Here is a 9,987-nt window from a genome sequence, read left to right as displayed (position 1 = left end):
CGTAATACTGTACAGTGCCCTCCGTAATACTGTACGGCGCCCTCCGTAATACTGTACAGTGCCCTCCGTAATACTATACAGTGCCCTCCGTAATACTGTACAGTGCCCTCCGTAATACTGTACAGTGCCCTCCGTAATACTGTACAGTGCCCTCCGTAATACTGTACGGCGCCCTCCGTAATACTGTGCAGTGCCCTCCGTAATACTGTGCAGTGCCCTCCGTAATACTGTACAGTGCCCTCCGTAATACTGTGCAGCGCCCTCCGTAATACTGTACAGTGCCCTCCGTAATACTGTGCAGTGCCCTCCGTAATACTGTACAGTGCCCTCCGTAATACTGTGCAGTGCCCTCCGTAATACTGTACAGTGCCCTCCGTAATACTGTGCAGTGCCCTCCGTAATACTGTACAGTGCCCTCCGTAATACTGTACAGTGCCCTCCGTAATACTGTGCGGCGCCCTCCGTAATACTGTGCGGCGCCCTCCGTAATACTGTACGGTGCCCTCCGTAATACTGTACGGTGCCCTCCGTAATACTGTACAGTGCCCTCCGTAATACTGTGCAGTGCCCTCCGTAATACTGTACAGTGCCCTCCGTAATACTGTACGGTGCCCTCCGTAATACTGTACAGTGCCCTCCGTAATACTGTGCGGTGCCCTCCGTAATACTGTACGGCGCCCTCCGTAATACTGTACAGCGCCCTCCGTAATACTGTACAGTGCCCTCCGTAATACTGTACGGCGCCCTCCGTAATACTGTACAGTGCCCTCCGTAATACTGTACGGCGCCCTCCGTAATACTGTACGGCGCCCTCCGTAATACTGTACGGTGCCCACCGTAATACTGTACAGTGCCCTCTGTAATGCTGTACAGTGCCCACCGTAATACTGTACAGTGCCCTCCGTAATACTGTGCAGTGCCCTCCGTAATACTGTGCAGTGCCCTCCGTAATACTGTACGGTGCCCTCCGTAATACTGTACGGTGCCCTCCGTAATACTGTGCAGTGCCCTCCGTAATACTGTACGGTGCCCTCCGTAATACTGTACAGTGCCCTCCGTAATACTGTGCAGTGCCCTCCGTAATACTGTACGGTGCCCTCCGTAATACTGTACAGTGCCCTCCGTAATACTGTGCAGTGGCCTCCGTAATACTGTGCAGTGCCCTCCGTAATACTGTACGGTGCCCTCCGTAATACTGTACGGTGCCCTCCGTAATACTGTACAGTGCCCTCCGTAATACTGTACAGTGCCCTCCGTAATACTGTGCAGTGCCCTGCGTAATACTGTACGGTGCCCTCCGTAATACTATACGGCGCCCTCCGTAATACTGTGCAGTGCCCTGCGTAATACTGTGCAGTGCCCTGTATACTGTACAGTGCCCTCCGTAATACTGTACAGTGCCCTCCGTAATACTGTACAGTGCCCTCCGTAATACTATACAGCGCCCTCCGTAATACTGTGCAGTGCCCTCCGTAATACTGTGCAGTGCCCTGTATACTGTACAGTGCCCTCCGTAATACTGTACAGTGCCCTCCGTAATACTGTGCAGTGCCCTCCGTAATACTATGCAGTGCCCTCCGCAATACTGTGCAGCGCCCTCCGTAATACTGTGCAGTGCCCTCCGTAATACTGTGCAGCGCCCTCCGTAATACTGTGCAGTGCCCTGCGTAATACTGTACGGTGCCCTCCGTAATACTGTGCAGTGCCCTCCGTAATACTGTACAGTGCCCTCCGTAATACTGTGCAGCGCCCTCCGTAATACTGTGCAGTGCCCTCCGTAATACTGTGCAGTGCCCTCCGTAATACTGTACGGTGCCCTCCGTAATACTGTACAGTGCCCTCCGTAATACTGTACAGTGCCCTCCGTAATACTGTGCGGTGCCCTCCGTAATACTGTACGGTGCCCTCCGTAATACTGTGCGGTGCCCTCCGTAATACTGTGCGGTGCCCTCCGTAATACTGTACAGTGCCCTCCGTAATACTGTGCAGCGCCCTCCGTAATACTGTGCGGTGCCCTGCGTAATACTGTGCAGTGCCCTCCGTAATACTGTGCGGTGCCCTCCGTAATACTGTGCGGTGCCCTGCGTAATACTGTACAGTGCCCTCCGTAATACTGTGCAGCGCCCTCCGTAATACTGTGCGGCGCCCTCCGTAATACTGTACAGTGCCCTCCGTAATACTGTACGGTGCCCTCCGTAATACTGTACGGTGCCCTCCGTAATACTGTACAGTGCCCTCCGTAATACTGTGCAGTGCCCTCCGTAATACTGTACAGTGCCCTCCGTAATACTGTGCAGTGCCCTCCGTAATACTGTACAGTGCCCTCCGTAATACTGTGCAGTGCCCTCCGTAATACTGTACGGTGCCCTCCGTAATACTGTGCGGCACCCTCCGTAATACTGTGCGGTGCCCTCCGTAATACTGTGCAGCGCCCTCCGTAATACTGTGCGGCACCCTCCGTAATACTGTGCGGTGCCCTGTATACTGTACGGCGCCCTCCGTAATACTGTACGGTGCCCTCCGTAATACTGTGCAGTGCCCTCCGTAATACTGTACGGTGCCCTCCGTAATACTGTGCAGTGCCCTCCGTAATACTGTACGGTGCCCTCCGTAATACTGTGCAGTGCCCTCCGTAATACTGTACAGTGCCCTCCGTAATACTGTGCAGTGCCCTCCGTAATACTGTACGGTGCCCTCCGTAATACTGTGCAGTGACCTCCGTAATACTGTACGGTGCCCTCCGTAATACTGTGCGGTGCCCTCCGTAATACTGTGCAGTGCCCTCCGTAATACTGTGCAGTGCCCTCCGTAATACTGTGCAGTGCCCTCCGTAATACTGTACAGTGCCCTCCGTAATACTGTACAGTGCCCTCCGTAATACTGTGCAGTGCCCTCCGTAATACTGTGCAGTGCCCTCCGTAATACTGTGCAGTGCCCTGTATACTGTACAGTGCCCTCCGTAATACTGTACAGTGCCCTCCGTAATACTGTGCAGTGCCCTCCGTAATACTGTACAGCGCCCTCCGTAATACTATACAGCGCCCTCCGTAATACTGTGCAGTGCCCTGCGTAATACTGTGCAGTGCCCTGTATACTGTACAGTGCCCTCCGTAATACTGTACAGTGCCCTCCGTAATACTGTACAGTGCCCTCCGTAATACTATAAAGCGCCCTCCGTAATACTGTGCAGCGCCCTCCGTAATACTGTGCAGTGCCCTGTATACTGTACAGTGCCCTCCGTAATACTGTACAGTGCCCTCCGTAATACTGTACAGTGCCCTCCGTAATACTGTACAGTGCCCTCCGTAATACTATACAGTGCCCTCCGTAATACTGTGCAGTGCCCTGCGTAATACTGTACGGTGCCCTGTATACTGTACAGTGCCCTCCGTAATACTGTACAGTGCCCTCCGTAATACTGTACAGTGCCCTCCGTAATACTGTGCAGTGCCCTGCGTAATACTGTACGGTGCCCTCCGTAATACTATACGGCGCCCTCCGTAATACTGTGCAGTGCCCTGCGTAATACTGTGCAGTGCCCTGTATACTGTACAGTGCCCTCCGTAATACTGTACAGTGCCCTCCGTAATACTGTACAGTGCCCTCCGTAATACTATACAGCGCCCTCCGTAATACTGTGCAGTGCCCTCCGTAATACTGTGCAGTGCCCTGTATACTGTACAGTGCCCTCCGTAATACTGTGCAGTGCCCTGCGTAATACTGTACGGTGCCCTCCGTAATACTGTGCAGTGCCCTCCGTAATACTGTACAGTGCCCTCCGTAATACTGTGCAGCGCCCTCCGTAATACTGTGCAGTGCCCTGCGTAATACTGTACGGTGCCCTCCGTAATACTGTGCAGTGCCCTCCGTAATACTGTACGGTGCCCTCCGTAATACTGTACAGTGCCCTCCGTAATACTGTACGGTGCCCTCTGTAATACTGTGCTGCGCCCTCCGTAATACTGTACGGCGCCCTCCGTAATACTGTGCGGCACCCTCCGTAATACTGTACGGCGCCCTCCGTAATACTGTACGGCGCCCTCCGTAATACTGTACGGCGCCCTCCGTAATACTGTACGGTGCCCTCCGTAATACTGTACAGTGCCCTCTGTAATGCTGTACAGTGCCCACCGTAATACTGTGCAGTGCCCTGCGTAATACTGTACAGTGCCCTCCGTAATACTGTACGGTGCCCTCCGTAATACTGTGCGGTGCCCTCCGTAATACTGTGCGGTGCCCTCCGTAATACTGTGCAGTGCCCTCCGTAATACTGTGCAGTGCCCTCCGTAATACTGTGCAGTGCCCTCCGTAATACTGTGCAGTGCCCTGCGTAATACTGTACAGTGCCCTCCGTAATACTGTGCAGTGCCCTCCGTAATACTGTACAGTGCCCTCCGTAATACTGTACGGCGCCCTCCGTAATACTGTACAGTGCCCTCCGTAATACTGTACAGTGCCCTCCGTAATACTGTACAGTGCCCTCCGTAATACTATACAGCGCCCTCCGTAATACTGTGCAGTGCCCTCCGTAATACTGTGCAGTGCCCTGTATACTGTACAGTGCCCTCCGTAATACTGTACAGTGCCCTCCGTAATACTGTACAGTGCCCTCCGTAATACTATACAGTGCCCTCCGTAATACTGTGCAGTGCCCTGCGTAATACTGTACGGTGCCCTCCGTAATACTGTGCAGTGCCCTCCGCAATACTGTACGGCGCCCTCCGTAATACTGTGCAGCGCCCTCCGTAATACTGTGCAGTGCCCTGCGTAATACTGTACGGTGCCCTCCGTAATACTGTGCAGCGCCCTCCGTAATACTGTACAGCGCCCTCCGTAATACTGTACGGCGCCCTCCGTAATACTGTACGGCGCCCTCCGTAATACTGTACGGTGCCCTCCGTAATACTGTACGGCGCCCTCCGTAATACTGTACGGTGCCCTCCGTAATACTGTACGGTGCCCTCCGTAATACTGTACGGTGCCCTCCGTAATACTGTACGGTGCCCTCCGTAATACTGTACAGTGCCCACCGTAATACTGTACAGTGCCCTCTGTAATGCTGTACAGTGCCCACCGTAATACTGTGCAGTGCCCTGCGTAATACTGTACAGTGCCCTCCGTAATACTGTACGGTGCCCTCCGTAATACTGTGCGGTGCCCTCCGTCATACTGTGCAGTGCCCTCCGTAATACTGTGCGGTGCCCTCCGTCATACTGTGCAGTGCCCTCCGTAATACTGTGCGGTGCCCTCCGTAATACTGTACGGTGCCCTCCGTAATACTGTGCGGCGCCCTCCGTAATACTGTACAGTGCCCTCCGTAATACTGTACGGCGCCCTCCGTAATACTGTACGGTGCCCTCCGTAATACTGTACAGTGCCCTCCGTAATACTGTACAGTGCCCTCCGTAATACTGTGCAGCGCCCTCCGTAATACTGTACAGTGCCCTCCGTAATACTGTACAGTGCCCTCCGTAATACTGTACGGTGCCCTCCGTAATACTGTACAGTGCCCTCCGTAATACTGTACAGTGCCCTCCGTAATACTGTACAGTGCCCTCCGTAATACTGTACAGTGCCCTCCGTAATACTGTACGGTGCCCTCCGTAATACTGTACAGTGCCCTCCGTAATACTGTACAGTGCCCTCCGTAATACTGTACAGTGCCCTCCGTAATACTGTACAGTGCCCTCCGTAATACTGTACAGTGCCCTCCGTAATACTGTACGGTGCCCTCCGTAATACTGTACAGTGCCCTCCGTAATACTGTACAGTGCCCTCCGTAATACTGTACAGTGCCCTCCGTAATACTGTACGGCGCCCTCCGTAATACTGTGCAGTGCCCTCCGTAATACTGTACGGTGCCCTCCGTAATACTGTGCGGTGCCCTCCGTAATACTATACGGCGCCCTCCGTAATACTGTGCGGTGCCCTCCGTAATACTGTACGGTGCCCTCCGTAATACTGTGCAGTGCCCTCCGTAATACTATACGGCGCCCTCCGTAATACTGTGCGGTGCCCTCCGTAATACTGTACGGTGCCCTCCGTAATACTGTACAGTGCCCTCCGTAATACTGTGCGGTGCCCTCCGTAATACTGTACAGTGCCCTCCGTAATACTGTGCAGTGCCCTCCGTAATACTGTACAGTGCCCTCCGTAATACTGTACGGCGCCCTCCGTAATACTGTACGGTGCCCTCCGTAATACTGTACAGTGCCCTCCGTAATACTGTACAGTGCCCTCCGTAATACTGTACAGTGCCCTCCGTAATACTGTACAGTGCCCTCCGTAATACTGTACGGTGCCCTCCGTAATACTGTACGGCGCCCTCCGTAATACTGTACGGCGCCCTCCGTAATACTGTACGGCGCCCTCCGTAATACTGTACGGCGCCCTCCGTAATACTGTGCAGCGCCCTCCGTAATACTGTACAGTGCCCTCCGTAATACTGTACAGTGCCCTCCGTAATACTGTACGGTGCCCTCCGTAATACTGTGCGGCGCCCTCCGTAATACTGTGCAGCGCCCTCCGTAATACTGTACAGTGCCCTCCGTAATACTGTACAGTGCCCTCCGTAATACTGTACAGTGCCCTCCGTAATACTGTACAGTGCCCTCCGTAATACTGTACAGTGCCCTCCGTAATACTGTACAGTGCCCTCCGTAATACTGTGCAGTGCCCTCCGTAATACTGTACAGTGCCCTCCGTAATACTGTGCAGTGCCCTCCGTAATACTGTGCGGTGCCCTCCGTAATACTGTACGGTGCCCTCCGTAATACTGTACGGTGCCCTCCGTAATACTGTGCGGTGCCCTCCGTAATACTGTGCGGTGCCCTCCGTAATACTGTGCGGTGCCCTCCGTAATACTGTGCGGCGCCCTCCGTAATACTATACAGTGCCCTCCGTAATACTGTACGGCGCCCTCCGTAATACTGTACGGCGCCCTCCGTAATACTGTACGGCGCCCTCCGTAATACTGTGCAGTGCCCTCCGTAATACTGTACAGTGCCCTCCGTAATACTGTACAGTGCCCTCCGTAATACTGTACAGTGCCCTCCGTAATACTGTACAGTGCCCTCCGTAATACTGTACAGTGCCCTCCGTAATACTGTACAGTGCCCTCCGTAATACTGTACAGTGCCCTCCGTAATACTGTGCAGTGCCCTCCGTAATACTGTACGGTGCCCTCCGTAATACTGTACGGTGCCCTCGGTAATACTGTGCGGTGCCCTCCGTAATACTGTGCGGTGCCCTCCGTAATACTGTACGGTGCCCTCCGTAATACTGTGCAGCGCCCTCCGTAATACTGTGCAGCGCCCTCCGTAATACTGTACAGTGCCCTCCGTAATACTGTACAGTGCCCTCCGTAATACTGTGCAGCGCCCTCCGTAATACTGTACAGTGCCCTCCGTAATACTGTGCAGTGCCCTCCGTAATACTGTGCAGTGCCCTGTATACTGTACAGTGCCCTCCGTAATACTGTACAGTGCCCTCCGTAATACTGTGCAGTGCCCTCCGTAATACTGTACAGTGCCCTCCGTAATACTGTACGGCGCCCTCCGTAATACTGTGCGGCGCCCTCCGTAATACTGTACGGTGCCCTCCGTAATACTGTACGGTGCCCTCCGTAATGCTGTACGGCGCCCTCCGTAATACTGTACAGTGCCCTCCGTAATACTGTACAGTGCCCTCCGTAATACTGTACGGCGCCCTCCGTAATACTGTACGGTGCCCTCCGTAATACTGTACAGTGCCCTCCGTAATACTATACAGCGCCCTCCGTAATACTGTACAGCGCCCTCCGTAATACTGTACAGTGCCCTCCGTAATACTGTACAGTGCCCTCCGTAATACTGTACGGTGCCCTCCGTAATACTGTACAGTGCCCTCCGTAATACTGTACGGCGCCCTCCGTAATACTGTACGGTGCCCTCCGTAATACTGTGCGGTGCCCTCCGTAATACTGTACGGCGCCCTCCGTAATACTGTGCGGTGCCCTCCGTTATACTGTACGGTGCCCTCCGTAATACTGTGCAGTGCCCACCGTAATACTGTACAGTGCCCTCCGTAATACTGTACAGTGCCCACCGTAATACTGTGCGGTGCCCTCCGTAATACTGTACGGTGCCCTCCGTAATACTGTGCAGTGCCCTCCGTAATACTGTGCAGTGCCCTCCGTAATACTGTACGGTGCCCTCCGTAATACTGTACGGTGCCCTCCGTAATACTGTGCAGTGCCCTCCGTAATACTGTGCAGTGCCCTCCGTAATACTGTACGGTGCCCTCCGTAATACTGTACAGTGCCCTCCGTAATACTGTACAGTGCCCTCCGTAATACTGTGCAGTGCCCTGTATACTGTGCAGTGCCCTCCGTAATACTGTACGGTGCCCTCCGTAATACTGTGCAGTGCCCTCCGTAATAATTGGGACAGTGAACTGTATTTCTATTGGTTCTATATTACAAATATTTGGATTTGAAATCAAACAATTACTATGAGGTATATGTACAGATCGTTAGCTTTAATTTGAGGGTATTTTCCTCCATATCTGGTGAACCGTTTAGACATTACAGCACATAGTCCCCCCATTTTAGGGGAGCAAAAGTATTGGGATGAATGTATGTGTATTAAAGTAGTAAAAAGTTAAGTATCTTGTCACATATTCATAACATGCAATGAGTACATCAAGCTTGTGACTATACACATTTGTTTGATGTATTTGCTTTTTGTTTTGGTTGTGTTTCAGATCATTTTATTCTCAATAGAAATTAATGGTAAACAATGTATTGTAATTTTTATTGTAAATAAGAATAGAATGTTTCAAAACACTTCTACATGCTACCATGATTACGGATAATCCTGATAAATCGTGAATAATGAGTGAGAAAGTTAGACGCACAAAGATCATACCCCCAAGGCATGCTAACCTCTCACCATTACAATAACAGGGGAGGTTAGCATTTTATATCATACCCCCAAGACATGCTAACCTCTCACCATTACAATAACAGGGGAGGTTAGCATTTTATATCATACCCCCAAGACATGCTAACCTCTCACCATTACAATAACAGGGGAGATTAGCATTTTATATCATACCCCCAAGACATGCTAACCTCTCACCATTACAATAACAGGGGAGGTTAGCATTTTATATCATACCCCCAAGACATGCTAACCTCTCACCATTACAATAACAGGGGAGATTAGCATTTTATATCAAACCCCCAAGACATGCTAACCTCTCACCATTACAATAACAGGGGAGATTAGCATTTTATATCATACCCCCAAGACATGCTAACCTCTCACCATTACAATAACAGGGGAGATAGCATACCCCCAAGACATGCTAACCTCTCACCATTACAATAACAGGGGAGGTTAGCATTTTATATCATACCCCTAAGACATGCTAACCTCTCACCATTACAATAACAGGGGAGGTTAGCATTTTATATCATACCCCTAAGACATGCTAACCTCTCACCATTACAATAACAGGGGAGGTTAGCATTTTATATCATACCCCCAAGACATGCTAACCTCTCACCATTACAATAACAGGGGAGGTTAGCATTTTATATCATACCCCTAAGACATGCTAACCTCTCACCATTACAATAACAGGGGAGGTTAGCATTTTATATCATACCCCCAAGACATGCTAACCTCTCATCATGACAATAACAGGGGAGGTTAGCATTTTATATATATTTTTTTTAAATTTTTTTTTTTTTATTTAACCTTTATTTAACCAGGTAGGCAAATTGAGAACACGTTCTCATTTACAATTGCGACCTGGCCAAGATAAAGCAAAGCAGTTCGACACATACAACAACACATAGTTACACATGGAGTAAAAACAAACATATAGTCAATAATACAGTGAAAAAGATAAAAAAATAAGTCTATATACAATGTGAGCAAGTGAGGTGAGATAAGGGAGGTGAAGGCAAACAGATATATGTATAAATAAATAAAAATATAA

This window comes from Salvelinus fontinalis, chromosome 8, assembly GCF_029448725.1.
Source record: "Salvelinus fontinalis isolate EN_2023a chromosome 8, ASM2944872v1, whole genome shotgun sequence".
In the NCBI taxonomy this organism is placed as follows: domain Eukaryota; kingdom Metazoa; phylum Chordata; class Actinopteri; order Salmoniformes; family Salmonidae; genus Salvelinus; species Salvelinus fontinalis.
Note: the sequence above shows the minus strand (reverse complement) of the source record.